At 46.6% G+C, this 20,535-nt stretch overlaps 1 protein-coding gene across 3 annotated transcripts in view; it reads left to right on the top strand.

Annotated features, from left to right (window-relative positions):
- The first annotated feature begins 14,252 nt into the window (after nt 1–14,252).
- Nucleotides 14,253–20,535, top strand: part of LOC141271756 (uncharacterized) — a 39,524-nt gene continuing 33,241 nt past the window's right edge. For 2 of the 3 annotated variants that reach the window (XM_073681863.1, XM_073681861.1), the window contains exon 1: nt 14,253–14,341. The gene's annotated coding sequence lies outside the window, so the exon portion shown is untranslated. The remainder of the gene's footprint in view (nt 14,342–20,535) is intronic. The other variant, XM_073681862.1, reaches the window with a different exon arrangement.

Here is a 20,535-nt window from a genome sequence, read left to right as displayed (position 1 = left end):
CCTGACATCACCCCTACCCTAATACAAAATACCAAGGATTGTTTGTCTGCTGTCTCTAACATCATGTCCTCCCTCTATCTTAAACTGAATCTCTCCAAAACTGAACTTCTTGTGTTTCCCCCCTCTACTAACCTAACATCGAAATTACCTTGGAGGGTTCAACCATAACTCCCAAGCAGCATGCCCGCTGCCTTGGGGTCATATTCGACACTAACCTTTCCTTTACTTCCTATATCCGATCACTCACTTGCTCTTGTCACCTGCATCTTTAAATTATCTCCAGAATCCGATCTTTTCTCACCTTTGAAACTGCTAAAACTCTGACTGTCGCTCATATTCACTCTCGTCTGGACTACTGCAACTCTCTTCTGATCGGTCTCTCTCTTACCAAAATTTCCCCTCTCCAATCCGTTCTGAATGCGGCAGCCAGGGTCATATTTCTGTCCAGCCGCTTCACCGATGCCTCCACCTTGTGCCAGTCATTACACTGGTTACCCATTCGCTACAGGATCCAATATAAACTCATTGCTCTCACCCACAAAGCTCTCCACAGTTCTGCACCACCTTATATCTCCTTTCTCATCTCAGTCTATCGTCCTACACGTGCCCTCCGTTCCACAAACGACCTAAGACTAACATCCTCCATAATCTGAACCTCGCACCTCTGTCTCCAAGACTTCTCTCGTGCTGCGCCAATTCTCTGGAATGCTCTACCCCAGATGATCCGATTGATGCCTAGCCCCCATATCTTCAAGCACGCTTTAAAAACCCATCTCTTTAAACAGGCCTACCACCTCAAATACCCAGTAAATTAACTTCCCCTGTTCCCTCCTAAATACTATTCAGAATCTGCTCCCTACTGTTTCTGTCTCTTCACCCTCCATGCACACGATAACTGCACTCGATACTTGATTATTGCACTTAAACATATGGGTTGATGACCGGATCATGCAGCTATATCTGAAAAGCCCGATTTACTATAATTGCCAGATCTGAAAGAACAAGCACTTTTCACCTATTGTGTCCCCCCTTTTCCTTGTATTGTAAGCTTGCGAGCAGGGACCTCACTCCTGATTTAACTGTTTTAACTGTCTCACCTTGTATTGAATTTATCGTCTGTACATGTCCCCGCTTAATTGTGAAGCGCTGCGGAATATGTTGGCGCTATATAAATAAAAATTATTATTATAATTATTATTATTATTATTATTATTATTATTATTAAAAAGCACCATGTACTTTGTGTTTAAAGTTATTGTGCGGTTTTTCTTACCCTGACAAAATATGTTTTGTATCCGGTAGAAAATGCTGAGATTTCAGTGGTGAACGTACTTGGTAAATGCTTTTTCTATCTCGCAGTTTTCGCTAGCGCTCTCCATGAGATCATCAACAATAGTCAAATTTACCTTGTCAGGAGGGAATAAACCATCATCTACGAATGTATGCGGCAGACCCTCTACAAATCTGATGTTGGGAAAAGAGAGAGAGATTTCATCTTATAGTTTTTGCCAGCACAAATAAAACCAAACAATATTATCGGGTTTGTGAGAAAAATGAGTTTCAATATTATGTAACAGCTGTTTTACAAAATGGCTCTTTCCAGAATTAGACGGGCCTGCTAGAATACAGGAGAATGGGTGTTGTAGCCGCGTATCCATCACAATCCCCAACTAATAGCCAAATGGCAGGGTTGTGAAATCGTCTAATAGACGCCGCTTTGTGTAAACGCACTCTTGTGTTTTGCGCAATGGTCTTGTTTCAATGTCCCAGTACTTTTTATTTCTCACAATTCCGGGCTGTTCTACGACAATACGCTTCTGTGTTTCTGTGTCAGAATTATGCGGGTAGTCCAGAATTAAATCTTTCAGACTGCTTAAATTAATAGATTGAGTGTTACCGACATTTAGTGTTATGCCCTTAACTTTTAAGACTGTTTTACTAGTGTTGAGTTTGTATCCGTAAGTTTTGGGACCCGCAGATACAAACTCTGTGATGTGAATGTCATTGAGTATCTCACTGGTCAGTTCCCCCAGGTAATCGCCTAAAGTCGGCTGCCACTCACCTTCTCTCTGAACAAAAATAACTGAATCTGTGTCGTTATAAAGACACCTCTCCTGCAGCTGGTCCAGCAGAGAATAGAGCTCTAGCCGGGCATACGCGGTTGTAAAACACGCTATAAAAATGTTTGTGTTTTTGTTGACGGTGTGATGGCCTTTTGCATATTTCCAGTTAATGGTCGCAGTTTCATCATCAATGAAATGTAACATTGAAATGTCATAGTAAGGTAGAAACACATACTTAAAAAGCTCATCGGGGTCACTAACAATGCTGGTACATGATAAATTAGATCGCTGACCAAACTTTCCCCATAAAGGATTTAAGAAAAGTTTAGAGATCTGTCTCTTAGCCGGATTCACACCTATAATTTCAGGCCGCAATTGTACACCTTCTTTTTCAAGAAAGGCGTCAATGTACTGCTTTTTCTTGACTTCATCAGTGCACCAGCTAGGATAACCTGAGGCTTCCTGCTTATCACAAAGATGTAATTTAATGTAGAGAGCAAACAGATCATCAGTTGTGTTAGGAAAATGCCATATTTCATAGATGTGGGCAATCCTGTACCCCTTTTCTACAGCCATCTCAAGTTCTATAGTGCACCATGTACCGGTCAGGGCGCGTTCTTCATCACTATGAGTGCAAACCTCGGTCTGTGAACTTACAGCGCATGTGTAGCAAAGGGGAAACATTAATTTTTTGTTGAGTTTTACAGGCAGCACAGGGAAAAACAAATTTCTTGGCGGGTAGACCTTGACTTTAGCAATACCAAAGTATTTTTTAATGAAGCCGAAATTGTCATAGATGATATCTGGGTGGCCTACAGAGTCTGTTTTAGTTTTGTTTACAAAGGGATACAGTCTGGTGAAATCGTAGTAATGCAATGTCTCTCCATTCTCCAAGCGGTGATAGAGTTTAGTGGCGTTGGTTCGGCCGCCATAAAGAGCATCTCGTGGGTCTAAAGGTGTTGGGAATTCCATTTGGAGAAGAAATGTTTGAAGGTTAGAATCTTTTTCAACCATTTCATTACAGTATGCTCCCACATCACTCTTACTGTGTACCCGCAGCACTGTAAGTAACGCTTTTTAGCGAAAAATGCAGAATATAACTGCCCATAGGAAGTATTTGTTACCTTATTTGTGTCATTTTCATTATAACACATGGGGCAGCCGTGGTAAAAACACCCCTGAAATTCAAATGATACGTGTTGTTTGTTAACATAGGCGTACCCATCTAGAAAATATTTCCCGACTTGTTTTTCACCACCTCTCAAAGCATGCCGAATGACAATGTTCTCGGAGAGTGCTACATACATGAGCCACTGTATAGCGGGTGATGAGTAGCGCTTTTTTGTCTTGTGATAATTATCACTGGGTAAAATGGTGATGGTCTTTTTTGGAAGAAATTTAAACCGGTACATTAACAGGTGGATATGGCAGAAGAAAGGTGTATAGATATCCGAGCTTCTCCATATGAAATGATGATCTGGTGATCAGAGGGTTAATGGAAATATTTTTTATTAATTAACTACATTCATACGCATTTCACGGACGTCCTGTCCGCTTCCTCAGTGAGTAGCTGATGGCCGGAAGACCTCCCATTTAAAGGGCACCTCCTCCAAAATGGAGGTGCCCGTGCAAGGTTGTTGCTTTGTGTGCTAAACTTTGCTTCAGCCCTCAGGTCCTCCTACCAGTCCAGTCCGCCAGCCTGACTACCAGTCCAGTCCACCAGCCTGTCTACCAGTCCAGTCCGCCAGCCTGACTACCAGTCCAGTCCACCAGCCTGACTATCAGTCCAGTCAGCCAGCCTAAACACTAGTCCAGCCCGACAGTCTGCTTGCTGCTCAGTCCGCCAGTCTGTCTATGGGCCTGGCCCGTCCGCTAATCAGGAGCCTCTACCTGTCTCCGCCAGCCAGTATACTCTCCAGCCTGACGGTCTGCCTACGGTCTTCCCCGCCTGTAACCTGCCTGTTAACTGCCGTGCTTACCAGCCAACCTATCTGGAGGCTCCTGTATGTCACCTGCCAGCTACCCGTGGTGTCTGCCAGTCCGTCTACCTGGATCACCCGTCAGCCTGCCTGCCAAGCTCATCTGCTGTACCAGTCAGTCCCTGCCATCTGACCCGTGGGAGTCACCTGCTCTCAAACAAGGTCGGTCCTAGAGTGGCACCTGGTCCCTCTGCTCGGTCCTTCCCTGGTTCACCAAGTCGATTGAGCCGCCGTGCGACCTTGGTCGGTCCGAGTTGATATTTAGTTACGCCCCTCTGGCCCCTCCTTGCTTGCACCGCAGCACAGAGGTTCCACCACCCGGATCCGTAACAGTTTGCACAGGCCATGGAACCCGGTGGCCCCCAGGCTCCTTTGCTTGCTGAACTGTACCAGGAGGTTTCTCGTCAGAGATCACAACAGGAAACCATCCTGACCTACCTGCGGAATGTCAACTCCCGCCTGGACTCGCTGTCCATCCCCCCTGTGTCCGCTTCAAGCCAAGCGGCACCCGCTCAGGTGGCGTCTCAGCCTACCAGTGCCATGGCATCCAGCTCTGGACCCTGGCTCTCTGCACCTCCTCATTTCGGGGGTGACTCCGTTTTATGTCGGGGTTTTCTGAACCAGTGCACACTGCACTTTGAACTTTTGGCGCATCAGTTTCCCTCCGACCGGGCCAAGGTGGCGTTTATCATGTCTCACCTCACAGGGGAAGCATTGGCATGGCTAAACCCTCTATGGGAGAGAGGGGATCCCCTGGTGTCTGATCTTCCAGGCTTTCCTCACTGCCTTGCGAAAGATCTTCGATGAGCCTGGACGTAGGACGTCTACTGCCTCCTCACTGCTCCGTCTCCGCCAAGGGAGTCTCACCGTGGGTCACTATGCCATACAGTTCCGTACCCTCGCCTCTGAGCTCGCCTGGAACGACGAGGCCCTGGTGTCCACCTTCTGGGAGGGTCTTTCCAGACGAATCAAGGACGAGCTAGCTGACCGGGACATTCCTACCACCCTGGATGACCTGTTGTCACTAGCTACCCAGATTGACATCCGTTTCCTGGAACGAGTTAAGGAGACTACCCGGGAGAAAAGATTTCCTCGTCTTGCTCCCATTTTCCAGAAACCGGCCTCCCAACCAGCAATGCTTGCCCGAACCCATGCAGATTGACCAGACCAAGATGGTCAAGTCCCGCCAAGAGACACGCCGAGCCGAGGGGAGCAGTTTCTACTGTGGTAGTAAGGAGCACCTGATCCGCTCCTGTCCGGTGAAGCCGGGAAACTCCAGTGTCTAGGACCGCTTCGAGGGGTCGTCCTAGACAAGAGTAAAACCTCTCCGTCATTGACTCTATCTGTTTGTATATTTCCAGTGGCAAGACATGCTTCTTTGAGACAGACTTCCTGGATTCTGGATCCGCCGGGAATCTCATCTCACAGGCGGTAGTGGAGCAGTATCAGATTCCTACTATACGTGTGGCTGAACCATTGTCGGTCGCCGCTGTGGACGGGAGACTTCTTCCAGTAAACATCCTACTCGTCACAGAGCCTGTAATCCTTCAGGTGGGAATGCTGCACTCGGAGAAGATCTCCTTTCACGTGCTGTCCAGTCTCTCTCACGCTCTCCTGCTCGGTCTGCCCTGGCTTCAGAAACATGGGCCCGTCCTGAATTGGAGATCTGGTGAAGTGCTTCGTTGGGGTCAGAAATGCCATGAGTCCTGCCTGGTTCCGGTTCGTCCAGCTCTACCTCCGTCTACCCCGGCTAATGTACCAGGTCTACCGTCACCTTTCTGGTCTTATGCAGAAATCTTCGACAAGAAGGAAGCAGAGACACTGCCACCTCATAGACCATATGACTGCCCTATCGACCTGGTACCCGGCGCCTCTCCACCCCATGGGCGTGTCTACCCCTTGTCGTTGGCCAAAACTCGGGCCATGTCGGAGTACATCGAAGAAAATCTTGCTAGAGGATTCATCCAGAAATCTACCTTCCCGGCTGGAGCAGGATTTTTCTTCGTAAAGAAATAGGATGGCTCTCTGCGTCCCTGTATTGATTATAGGGGACTCAACCAGATTACCATCAAAAATAAGTATCCCCTGCTGCTCATCTCTGAACTGTTCGATTGCCTTAAAGGCGCGAAGAGCTTCACCAAGCTCGATCTTCGCGGGGCGTACAACTTGGTTCGGATCCGCAAGGGAGACGAGTGGAAAACGGCATTCAATACCCGGGACGGCCACTACGAGTACTGTGTGATGCCCTTCGGTCTCTGTAATGCTCCAGCTGTCTTCCAAGAGCTAGTTAATGACATCTTTCGTGATCTCTTATACTCATGCGTGGTGGTATACCTGGACGACATCTTGGTCTTCTCTCCGGACCTATCCACACACCGGAGGGATGTTCGTCAGGTTCTGCTTAGGATCAGGCAGAACCACTTATACGCAAAATTTGAGAAATGTCTCTTCGAGCAAACCTCTCTTCCGTTCCTGGGCTATATTACCCCTAAGACTGGTCTACGGATGGACCCCGAGAAGGTCTCTGCCGTCTTAAAGTGGCCCCGACCGGAGGGGTTGAAGGCGATTCAGCGATTCCTGGGCTTCGCTAACTATTACCGCCTCTTCATCCCACATTTCTCTTCCCGGACTGCTCCCATCTCAGCGCTCACCCATAAGGGAGCAAATCCTAAGGAATGGACGTCCGAAGCGGAGGAGACCTTCCTCTCTTTAAAACAAGCCTTCTCTTCTGCCCCAGTGCTGCACCGTCCGGATTGCAACAAAGTTCTTTCTGGAGGTTGATGCTTCCTCTTCCGGAGCAGGAGCGGTGCTCACCCAGAAGTCTCCATCCGGGAGAATGGTAACCTGCGGCTTCTCCAATCTCTTCTCCTCGTCCGAGCGCAACTACTGCATAGGAGACCGAGAACTGCTGGGCATCAAATTGGCACTGGAGGAGTGGCGTCACCTGCTAGAGAGGGCTCTGCACCCGGTGGTCATCTACACTGACCACAAAAACCTGGCATATCTACAAAATGCGCAGACTCAATCCGAATTAGGCTCGATGGTCTTTGTTCTTCGCCTGTTTCAACTTCACTCTACATTACCGCCCTGCTGACAAGAACATTAAAGCCGATGCTTTGTCCCGATCCTTCCTGTGCTCCAACCAAGAGGAGGAGCATATGCTTATCATCGATCCCTCCAAAGTGATGAATGTGGCTCCGTTGGACCTGTCTCGTCTCCCACCCAAATTATTTTTGGGAACTTTTTCAAATGGTCCAACAAATGTTATACACAGAGGTCAATCCAGGAACGTGATATGGTTGGATAAGAATTTTGTTTTTTCTCTAGATAATCCATCCCCTAAGGATTCTGGACTTTATCAATGTTACGTTTTAACTAAAAATAATTACAAACAATGCAAAGATATAAATGTAAATGTTTGGTCAGCAGTAGATAATGTATGTACACAGACAAGGTTTCAACCATCTACTCCTTTCCAATTCAATCAATTCCAATCTAAACCTCTATTGAGAGATGGAGTATTTATGACTATGATATGGACTTTCAATATGACTGATTGGAAAATATGTTCCAGATATCCCCAATGTCAATCACATCTCATTAACATGGAGATGGGAATAGAACAATGGTTTGGAAAAAGAACTTCAACACAGGTTAGAAGTAAGAGGGGGATATTAGAAGGTAGTTTGGGGGATTAGGAACAGTGGGAAGTTTAATTAATACTATGGACATTCATACACTTAAATCAGATTTGGAAAATATTGGGTATATTGGAGGTAAAGGGGTAAAAATTCAGAAGTTTGAATCAACTCCTTGAAAAGATGGTTTTGAACACTGCTGCTGTGTTGGGATCTTCAGTGTCACATCTACAAGATGCTAATTTAGCTCTAATAGAAAGTGAACAGGAATCCCAAGTGGCCGGAGCATGTCTAGAAGTTCAGATTGAATATTCCACCAATCTGAAAATGATTGCACAGGCATTGCAAAGTGGAATTACACCTTTAGGAATAATGAGAAATTTGCCTGCAGAATATAATTTTGCGTTAAATCACACAGATTTGTAGGTAAGTAAGTGGTTAGGATGTGAACAGAACATTTGTATAGGAACATCACTAATCCCAATATCGGGAAAAGAAGAAACCATGGTTCCTATAACTGTTATGGGAATTCCTGTTAGTAATACACAATTACTATATTATCTATTACAGGACACAGATTTAGCATTTGATGGTACAAACACTAAACAATTAGACATTTCTTCCTGCTTACATTTTGTTTGTAAGGTAATGTGTCTACCTGGACAGGATAAAGTTATTTTTAACTCATGTTTCCATAATCATACCTCATGTCATGCCAGAGTTGAGAATGTGCACACGATACATGACTTGGTGACTCCAATAAGCTCGAACAAAATTTGTTTTCAAGTTATATCCGAAAAAGAAGTTGTTTCTGCATTCTTCTCATCTTGTGTACATGCTGAAAATCTGACCATAGGCTTATATTGTATGGAGGGAAATGTGAAAACTATCTCCAAGAAGGAAGGAAGTATTAATATTACATCAATAAGGACAAGAAATCTGAAAATCCTTCCAATACAGTTCAGTTTGTCACAAATATATAATTCCCCTTGGAATATGTGGACAAATGAGATAAAGAAAGACAAGGGTTTGTTAAATTTGTTAACAAAACAACTAAGAGAAGCTGAAATTGTATTCAGACATGAACAAGGTAACTTAAATTATGTTGAACATGAATGGACAAGTATGTCAGGCTCATCTTGGTGGAAAAATCTAGGAAGATCAGTAACTAGTTGGTCACAGTCTTCAGCGAAAATGGCAGCAGTAAATGTATTAACAAATCCAATCGTAATCATATTTATTTTGGTCTTGCTGTGTATTATTCAGATTTTTATCATGTGTAAAATTAAGAAAATATGCAAAAAGATATAGAAATGAAAAAGGAGGATGATATTTTAAGAGAAATGTTAAAAAGAAAAAATATAACTCTTTGAGTGAATTTTTATTTTTAATTTAGAAGATTTTGGAAACTCAGATGACATTCAATACAGGTGTTGATACCAGGTTTTCAGAATAAAGAATTAATGTGATATGAATGGTGAGAGAATGAGTTTAGGATTGATTGATATTTTTTAAATCATAATCGGGGGGACTGTAAAATATAAATTTCTTATGATAGAAAGATACATGCATAAGCTTTAACATGCTTAGGCTCTAACCATGCTTAGATTCAAATATAGAGAAAGAATGTGCAGTTATTCTGGGACCTTGGCAGAAACCTGTTCAGTTTGGCAAACCTATGGGACTCTTGTCAATATGGGTTATTTGGAGATAACTAGTGATCCTTAAAGGTCATTAGCCATATGCTTAAAATATACCAACATGAGGTGATGTGCACATAGCCAAAATGCATATGTCACGAGTTACTACTTTTGTTCTAATATGGTAGAAGCTACTAATATATCAGCAAGTCACCATATTGGTTTATAAAACTGTAAAAATATTCTCCAATGTATGTCTATGAGGCGAGATGGTATTTAAGCAGAGCCAGACATGAATGGGGGAGATCACTCATTCCTCGAGTATCTCTAACACGGATCATGCTTCCATACTGGATACGTAAGAACCTATAATTGTTTCCTTTCTCTCTTCTAACCTGATACTTCTTTTTATGTGCTATGAAATATTTTCTTCATTTTTGTAACCACTTTTGAATGAACATTAAATAAGCTTTTGTTTTATCCACACAATTCAAGATTGTTTTCGTCTCTATTCTCACCATACCCTTACCTAAAGTAAGGAAATGTTAGTTTTTCTAACACCAACCAACAACCTTTTCACACTGCTCTAGCTTCAAGAGTGGTATTACGCGGCCCCCTAGAAATTGGGACAGGAAGGTAGTTCGACATGATGTGGGTGCCTGTTGTGCTCCCTCAGCAGGCAGTTTCATGTTGCCCACGGCATTGGCGTGCATGTCCACTTCCCCCTCCCTTGGTACGCGCCTTGCCCATTTTAAATGGAGTTTAATATTTGTCACGTTGCCAAAAATGTCTGTATTATTACCGCAGTAATATAGGATCACGTCTGAAGACTATGGTTTTACGCAGTGACCTGGGAGTCAGAGATGCTTCTAGGGGTCTTCCCCATGCTGTACCCATGTCTTTTCAGCACTGTATGGATGTGTCTGATGATGTGTCACACAGCACATGGCCAGATAAGGTTGTAAAATGTTAAAATGACATTTCCCAGTGAATGCATATGTCAAGGTTGAAAGCAATGCAAAAGTGCAAAAACGCATCAAAAACGCTACATGTGAACATAGCCCAAGGTGTGGAGCAGTATTTTTGTTTTTACTTATTTATTTTGCCTTATATACAAGTCTTTACCCTGGAAAGGATGTTCCTTAACATATTTCCCAGGAAAATCCATTTTGGTTTCGTTTTTGTATGTTTTATTGTGAGTCCGTAAAAGTGGTGTAATACCTCTGACAACGTTGTTGACAGCAGTGACCTGGGAGTCAGAAATGCTTCCAGGGGTCTTCCCCATGCTGTTCCCATGTCATTTGAGCACAGTTACCATCGATTTGGGCAATTTTTAGGCCCCCTGCAGACCGCCGGAGGGAGCCGCCTGAAAAATGCTTACATTGGGCTCATTGCTCGGGTCCAGCATAAAAGCATTGCAATTTGCTCGACCCGAGCAACGAGCATTTTAGTGCTTGCTCATCACTATTGTTTCACTTTAAATCCAGATTAGTGGCCTGCAGAGCTGAAATCACAAAGATTCACTGTCCAAATATTTCTGGATCTAACTGTATTCATATATTTACACTATACGGACAAATATTGCATCTCTTGCCCCCACCCCCCAAAACAAATCCCAAAGTGTTCTCCTGCCCCTTTTCCTAATTCCCAATCCCAAAATAGACAAGGACATTTGGAGTTGCCAATCCTCCCTCTTTTGTAGACTTCAGGAGATAAAGCATCTTGAGCCTTGGCTCTTTACCTCCTACAGACAACATGGTGGGAAAACGAAACACTTTTTTTAACCAGTTATTTTTTATTCTAGTTTTTTTTATAAAGGGAAATTACAATAAAATATCCCCAATCCCCTTTTCCCATCTCCCAATCCATAATGCTGGGGTAAGATTATCTCTACAGAGCCCCTGTACAGGAATATTAGGGCTCCAGTGACATCACATCTATTATACAGAGAATAGCGCTATCTCCATAGCTCTGTACACAAGGACATAGAGATCAGGTCCTCATATTCAGGCAGCTTCTATTCTACTCCAACCCTCTTTATAAGAACAAGATCGGAGTCTCATTATACCGAGCAGAGAAGCTCCAGGGACAAAGACCCCGTCTGGTCCTAACACGCTGGGGGCCCGGAGTATCCAGCCATGGGGCCCGGATTCTCTCATTTGTGGCCCCAGCGTTTCTTGTAGAATAAATCCCTTTCTCATCCAGTCCTGTAGTAATGACTTTGTTATCAGGTTTTGTAGGAGGGTTTGTCTGACTCCATCTTATGTTATCAATATCTGTGCGAGAAACAGGAGACGTCCGAGCGCAGTTTTACCGAGTGTCCAGTGTCAGTTCTTCTACAGTCTGATAAAGAGCTGCGGTGTCTCCGACCGAACCTGGGAGGTATACAGCTGTATACAGCGTACACACACGGCTCCGCTCTGTACACCTCATACACACACAGCTCCGTACACACACGGCTCCGCTCTGTACACCTCATACACACACTGCTCAGTACACACACGGCTCCGCTCTGTACACCTCATACACACACTGCTCCGTACACACACGGCTCCGCTCCGTACACCTCGTACACACATGGCTCCGCTTCGTACACAAGCGGCTCTGCTCCGTACACCTTGTACACACGCGGCTCTGCTGTGTACACCTCGTACACGCGCGGCTCCGCTCCATACACCTCTTACATGCGCGGCTCCTCTCCGTACACCTCGTACACGCGCGGCTCCGCTCCGTACACCTCGTACACCAACGGCTCCGCTCCGTACACCTCGTACACACGCGGCTCCGCTCCGTACACCTCGTACACACGCGGCTCCGCTCCGTACACACGCGGCTCCGCTCCGTACACCTCGTACACACGCGGCTCCGCTCCGTACACCTCGTACACACGCGGCTCCGCTCCGTACACATCGTACACACACGACTCCGCTCCGTACACCTCGTAGACACACGACTCCGCTCCGTACACCTCGTAGACACACGACTCCGCTCCGTACACCTCGTAGACACACGACTCCGCTCCGTACACCTCGTAGACACACGACTCCGCTCCGTACACCTCGTAGACACACGACTCCGCTCCGTACACCTCGTAGACACACGACTCCGCTCCGTACACCTCGTAGACACACGACTCTGCTCCGTACACCTCGTAGACACACGACTCTGCTCCGTACACCTCGTAGACACACGACTCTGCTCCGTACACCTCGTAGACACACGACTCTGCTCCGTACACCTCGTAGACACACGACTCTGCTCCGTACACCTCGTAGACACACGACTCTGCTCCGTACACCTCGTAGACACACGACTCTGCTCCGTACACCTCGTAGACACACGACTCTGCTCCGTACACCTCGTAGACACACGACTCCGCTCCGTACACCTCGTAGAAACACGACTCCGCTCCGTACACCTCGTACACACACGACTCCGCTCCGTACACCTCGTACACACACGGCTCTGCTCCGTACACCTCGTACACACGCGGTTCCGCTCCGTACACCTCGTACACACACGGCTCCGCTCCGTACACCTCATACACACGCGGCTCCGCTTCGCACGCCTCGTACACACGCGGCTCTGCTCCCTACACCTCGTACACACGCGGCTCCGCTCCGTACACCTCGTACACATGCGGCTCTGCTCCGTACACACGCGGCTCCGCTCCGTACACCTCGTACACACGCGGCTCCGCTCCGTACACCTCGTAGACACACGACTCTGCTCCGTACACCTCGTAGACACACGACTCTGCTCCGTACACCTCGTAGACACACGACTCTGCTCCGTACACCTCGTAGACACACGACTCCGCTCCGTACACCTCGTAGACACACGACTCTGCTCCGTACACCTCGTAGACACACGACTCCGCTCCGTACACCTCGTAGACACACGACTCCGCTCCGTACACCTCGTAGACACACGACTCCGCTCCGTACACCTCGTAGACACACGACTCCGCTCCGTACACCTCGTAGACACACGACTCCGCTCCGTACACCTCGTAGACACACGACTCCGCTCCGTACACCTCGTAGACACACGACTCCGCTCCGTACACCTCGTAGACACACGACTCCGCTCCGTACACCTCGTAGACACACGACTCCGCTCCGTACACCTCGTACACACACGACTCCGCTCCGTACACCTCGTACACACGCGGCTCCGCTCCGTACACCTCGTACACACGCGGCTCCGCTCCGTACACCTCGTACACACGCGGCTCCGCTCCGTACACCTCATACACACGCGGCTCCGCTTCGCACGCCTCGTACACACGCGGCTCTGCTCCCTACACCTCGTACACACGCGGCTCCGCTCCGTACACCTCGTACACATGCGGCTCTGCTCCGTACACACGCGGCTCCGCTCCGTACACCTCGTACACACGCGGCTCCGCTCCGTACACCTCATACACACGCGGCTCCGCTCCGTACACCTCGTACACACGCGGCTCTGCTCCGTACACCTCGTACACACGCGGCTCTGCTCCGTACACCTCGTACACACGCGGCTCCGCTCCGTACACGCGCGGCTCTGCTCCGTACGCCTCGTACACACGCGGCTCTGCTCCATACACCTCGTACACACGCGGCTCTGCTCCGTACGCCTCGTACACACACGGCTCCGCTCCGTACGCCTCGTACACACGCGGCTCCTCTCCGTACACCTCGTACACACGCGGCTCTGGTCCGTACACCTCGTACACACGCGGCTCCGCCCCGTACACCTCGTACACACGCGGCTCTGCTCCGTACACCTCGTACACACGCGGCTCTGCTCCGTACACCTTGTACACACGCGGCTCTGCTACATCCACACTGTAAACCCCTCCTGACCCCACACATAAACTTCAGCTCATCCAGCACCATGACAACCAGCACAGCAGAGTCCTGCATCCACTGAGGCCCCTGATCATGTGACCCCTGACTCCTCCCCTCCTGTGACCTCATCACAGGTCCTGTGCGCACAGAACAGCCATATATGTGGTGGCGGCTCTGCAGGTGGAGGTATGTGGAGACCCCCATTACTGGGCGCAGGGGGCATTAACCCCTTCAGCACGGAGACTCTTTTGGGGTCTTGTGTTGCCCCTTTATAAGAATCATAAGGTTTTTGTTCTGTTTCCTGTAATAGATACATACGACCCAACTATGGAGACAGGAAGGGAGGAAACGTATTGTTCTCATAGTACAGGGCCCCTTTACTGGCCCCACAGTGTAATGCCCCCATTATGCCACTTATGCAGGATGTATGATGCCCCCACACAGTGTAATGCCCCATTATGCCCCTTATGCAGGATGTATGATGCCCCCACACAGTGTAATGCCCCCATTATGCCCCTTATGCAGGATGTATGATGCCCCACACAGTGTAATGCCCCCATTATGCCCCTCATGCAGGATGTATGATGCCCCCACACAGTGTAATGCCCCCATTATGCCCCTTATGCAGGATGTGTGATGCCCCCCACACAGTGTAATGCCCCCATTATGCCCCTTATGCAGTATGTATGATGCCCCCACACAGTGTAATGCCCCCATTATGCCCCTTATGCGGGATGTATGATGCCCGCGCACAGTGTAATGCCCCCATTATGTCCCCTGTGCAGTATGTGTGATGCTCCACAGTGTAATGCCCCCATTATGCCCCTTATGCTGGATGTATGATGCCCCCACACAGTGTAATGCCCCCATTATGCCCCTTATGCAGGATGTATGATGCCCCCCACACAGTGTAATGCCCCCATTATGCCCCTCATGCTGGATGTATGATGCCCCCACACAGTGTAATGCCCCCATTATGCCCCTTATGCAGGATGTATGATGCCCCCACACAGTGTAATGCCCCCATTATGTCCCTTTTGCAGTATGTATGATGCCCCACAGTGTAATGCCCCCATTATGCCCCTTATGCAGGATGTATGATGCCCCCACACAGTGTAATGCTCCCATTATGCCCCTCACACAGTGTGATGCCTCTTATGCAGTATGGATGATTCCCCCCCACACAGTGTAATGCCCCCATTATGCCCCTTATGCAGGATGTATGATGCCCCCACACAGTGTAATGCCCCCATTATGCCCCTTATGCAGTATCTATGATGCCCCCACACAGTGTAATGCCCCATTATGCCCCTTATGCAGTATGTATGATGCCCCCACACAGAGTAATGTTCCTACAGTAGCACCTTCCCCCACACACAGTATAATGTTCCCATAGTATCGCCTGAGGTCCTGCAGTTGGAATAAGTCCTGAGGTTTTACAGTTGGAATAATCCCTCTGGAGTTGGTTTTCCCTCTGCCTGCTCCCCTCCATGTAGACCCTCGAGCATGTATACATGCATGTAGGGGTGCTGGCCTTACTAGATATCGAGGCTTTGTACAGTAATATACCGCATGAGGATGGTATCAGAGGGGTAAGACATTTCTTGAAATCGAGATCAATAGAGTGTAGCAGATATAATTACTACATGGAGGATCTTTTAAAATTCACTCTTGTTCATAACTTCTTTCTTTTTGACAGGAAGTTCTTCACCAGCTCAGGGGTACTGCTATGGGGAGCCCCTGTGCCCCTCATATGCTAACCTAGTTTTGAGCTGGTGGGAGGAAACCACAATATTCTGGGATGATCATAAGTGGTGGAATCCATATATTGGGGTATGGTATAGATATATTCACGACATTTTTATCATCTGGTTAGGGACGAGTGAACAATTTCTTGAATTTGTCAAGGAACTCAATGTCAATAGAGTGGGCCTTAGAGTTACATCAGAGGTTAATTATAACCAGTTGCCTTTCCTGGATGTACTAATCAAGAAAGAACTGGATGGGACCCTAGGGACACTCATCTACCATAAACCAACAAGCACTAATGGTCTATTGAAGTGGGATAGCCCCCGCTCCATCCCCCTAAAAAAAGGAATACCCAAGGGCCAATTTTTACAATTGAGAAGGAACTGTACTAATGTCACAGATATTAATATACAGGCAATAGACATGAACACCAAATTCAAGGAAAAAGGTACCCACAGTACATATTGGATTTCACACGATTGTTTGCAGAAAATTGGGAGAGACAGACACTCCTCCATACCTAACCAAGAGACCAAGAAAAATTTGGGATAACACAATTAATAGGAAATTGTGACAATCAGAGTGACCATATCTTTATTATCCTCAGAAAACACTGGGATATACTTGTGGTGGACCCGGACCTGAGGGTGCTGTGGGATGTACTCTCAAAATAACTTTCACAAAGGGTCGTTCAATTAGGGACCGTTTAGTGCATAGTTTCTATAAAAACCTGCACCCTAGGGGACATGGCTAGATAGAAGAATCTGTGGTTTCTTTAGATGTGGAGAAAGTTGTACATGTAATTGGATGAGACCATGTACAGTACAGACCAAAAGTTTGGACACACTTTCTCATTTAAAGATTTTTCTGTATTTTCATGACTATGAAAATTGTACATTCACACTGAAGGCATCAAAACTATGAATGAACACATGTGGAATTATATACTTAACAAAAAAGTGTGAAACAACTGAAAATATGTCTTATATTCTAGGTTCTTCAAAGTAGCCACCTTTTGCTTTGATGACTGCTTTGCACACTCTTTGCATTCTCTTGATGAGCTTCAAGAGGTAGTCACCGGAAATGGTTTTCACTTCACAAGTGTGCCCTGTCAGGTATAATAAGTGGGATTTCTTGCCTTATAAATGGGGTTGGGACCATCAGTTGTGTTGTGCAGAAGTCAGGTGGATACACAGCTGATAGTCCTACTGAATAGACTGTTAGAACTTGTATTAGGGCAAGAAAAAAGCAGCTAAGTAAAGAAAAACGAGTGGCCATCATTACTTTAAGAAATGAAGGTCAGTCATTGCGAAAAATTGGGAAAACTTTGAAAGTGTCCCCAAGTGCAGTTGCAAAAACCATCAAGTGCTACAAAGAAACTATCTCACATGAGGACCGCCCCAGGAAAGGAAGACCAAGAGTCACCTCTGATTCTGAGGATAAGTTTATCCGAGTCACCAGCCTCAGAAATCGCAGGTTAACAGCAGCTCAGATTAGAGACCAGGTCAATGCCACACAGAGTTCTAGCAGCAGACACATCTCTACAACAACTGTTAAGAGTAGACTTTGTGCAGCAGGCCTTCATGGTAAAATAGCTGCTAGGAAACCACTGCTAAGGACAGGCAACAAGCAGAAGAGACTTATTTGGGCTAAAGACCACAAGGAATGGACATTAGACCAGTGGAAATCTGTGCTTTGGTCTGATGAGTCCAAATTTGAGATCTTTGGTTCGAACCACCGTGTCTTTGTGCGACGCAGAAAAGGTGAACGGATGGACTCTACATGCCTGGTTCCCACCTTGAAGCATGGAGGAGGAGGTGTGATGGTGTGGGGGTGCTTTGCTGGTGACACTGTTGGGGATTTATTCAAAATTGAAGGCATACTGAACCAGCATGGCTACCACAGCATCTTGCAGCGGCATGCTATTCCATCCGGTTTGCGTTTAGTTGTGCCATCGTTTATTTTTCAACAGGACAATGACCCCAAACACACCTCCAGGTTGTGTAAGGGCTATTTGACCAAGAAGGAGAGTGATGGGGTGCTACGCCAGATGACTTGGCCTCCACAGTCACCAGACCTGAACCCAATCGAGATGGTTTGGGGTGAGCTGGACCGCAGAGTGAAGGCAAAAGGGCCAACAAGTGCTAAGCAACTCTGGGAACTCCTTCAAGATTGTTGGAAGACCATTTCCAGTGACTACCTCTTGAAGCTCATCAAGAGAATGCCAAGAGTGTGCAAAGCAGTCATCAAAGCAAAAAGTGTCTACTTTGAAGAACATAGAATATAAGACAAATTTTCAGTTGTTTCACACTTTTTTGTTAAGTATATAATTCTACATGTGTTAATTCATAGTTTTGATGCCTTCAGTGTGAATGTACAATTTTCATAGTCATGAAAATACAGAAAAATCTTTAAATGAGAAAGTGTGTCCAAACTTTTGGTCTGTACTGTATATATATATATATATATATATATATATATATATATATATATATATATATATATATATATATATATATATATATCATGGTTAACTAGGGCTTCTGAAAGGACAACCATCAGTGAGTGGAGGTGCCATTGTTGTTCCTTAGAGTGCTAACCTCCGGGGCTAGGCGATATCAGCTTAGTTTAGGTACAGGATAGGGTAAGGTAGTGACTGTATCAATTATTCAACAGCATCATTGTTTACATCTGTTTATATAGATCCACAACAAGTCATTGGGCTCCCTCTCCTTCCCCATCATCACAATTTTAGTGACCTCCACATTCCCATGACGGTGATACCATTGAATAGAATAGTGAATCACGAGTTGAAAGCTTCCTAATCCACCATTCACCCTTCGCCTGTGAATCTGAGACTCTGCACTGCAGGCACAATGACGTCACTACATCACGGCTGTAGTGTGGAGACTCCGTTTGACCAAGGTTTCTGACCTTAATTAGCCGTTGTGCTTTTGCTGCCAAGAGATGCAGAAACGATGCTGAAATTTCTGCACCAAATACTCAATGTGCACACATACCTTAGAGTTATGACTTGTTCACTATCATCGTAAGGAAAGGCCAGGTGATGCAAATTTCCCAGATTTATAAAAACCCAGTGTTATGGGGACGGTTGCAAACAACTTTATTAATAATGGAAAGCAACCGAACCCGGGGTCCGCGATGCAGCCGGGAAGACTGCGACCGAACACCTTCCGGGTAGAAGGAAAAAACAACCAACTAATGTATATCAAACCCTCCAGTGTTACAGCACACCGGGACGGGAATAGGGATTCGCACTATCTCCGTTAACCGCATGAGAGATGTGCGACAGGTAATGTAGCCGTAGCCCTGTTAACTGCACAGGGGCTACGCAGTAGGCGCTAGGATGCGCTCCCAGCCGGCGTGCTACCGGACTGAGGAGTAACTCTCCACGTGGCTTTCAGGCGGTGCTGGGGATACAGCGTCTGCAGATGGCTCAGGGTGTTTGGGGACCCCTTTGTCGGAGCCAGACTGCCAGACGAAGCTACCTGCCTCCCTCCATCTAAGGCTGCCTATTCCCCGCTAACCTGCCTAACAGAAGCTAAAGCACATGTGGAGCCCAAACGACCAAGTGTCCACACAACGACATCATCACAGCTCAATGATCAGAGCGCGCCGCCATGTTTGTGGGCCGGCTATTTAAAGATTAAGCCCTGCTCACCGTCACACTATTGGAGACGTCACCTGCGACCAATCAGGCGGTGCCAGGTCACCGGATCAGCTGACTCCCAAACCACCAATCACGGTCCGCCATGTCACGGGCATGCTCAGTGCAGTGAATCCTGGACTTAGGCTGTAGCAGCCCTGTTTCCTTCTTCAACCTACGCTTCATGTTGCTAGGAACAAAGACTCGAGAGACAACTTGTACATCTCAAGCACCAGCTAGGCGTTGGGACTGATGGCGATGCTGAGCAGCATCTGCCCTGGCTGGACTGGAATGGGAGACCACAGAATCCACTGAAGATTCTGAACCCATTTCAGATCCAGCAAACACCCAACGCCTAACACCCAGCCTCCTCTAACCCTGTGCCAAAAAAACGCAGCCTTGGGTTCTTCTAAGCAGCTGCCGAGCACTCTGAAAATGAAAATGGTGAAGGCCACAAAGCAGGAGAAGGCCATAAGAAGATAGCAAAGCGTTTTCAATTTGCCCTTTCTTACAGGGCGGTATTCCGTATATTAATTATTAATGCTGGCCTTGACTATCAATAACCAATATCCGGCTAATACCTCACATCTTACGTACTCTGATTCACATGCTAAAAACTATACTGAACGGCAACTAACTGAGATGAAACCATGTATCAATGAAAGATATTTATTACACACAAGTCTTCAGTTATTATACTACTAATTACCGCACTATCACAGTACAAATAATAATATATAATTAGCCCCACAATAACCTAATTATAATTCCCACCCACTTACCTAAAAACATACATACATTAATAACAGCCCGCCCATCACTAACTATCCCTACAGAGAACAAGGGGTTAATAGCAGCGATATTTAACAGAGTCCAGGTACAGTGAGGCTGAAGGCACAGTGAGGCTGAAGATCCTGCTTGAAGGTGATCACAGTTGCTTGATGGTAGGAGAGGGGGTGCTGCA

Source organism: Phyllobates terribilis, unplaced genomic scaffold, assembly GCF_046119375.1.
Source record: "Phyllobates terribilis strain yellow unplaced genomic scaffold, ASM4611937v1 Scaffold_5__5_contigs__length_657084704, whole genome shotgun sequence".
In the NCBI taxonomy this organism is placed as follows: Eukaryota; Metazoa; Chordata; class Amphibia; order Anura; family Dendrobatidae; genus Phyllobates; species Phyllobates terribilis.
This window is presented reverse-complemented; position numbering and strand designations above follow the sequence as displayed.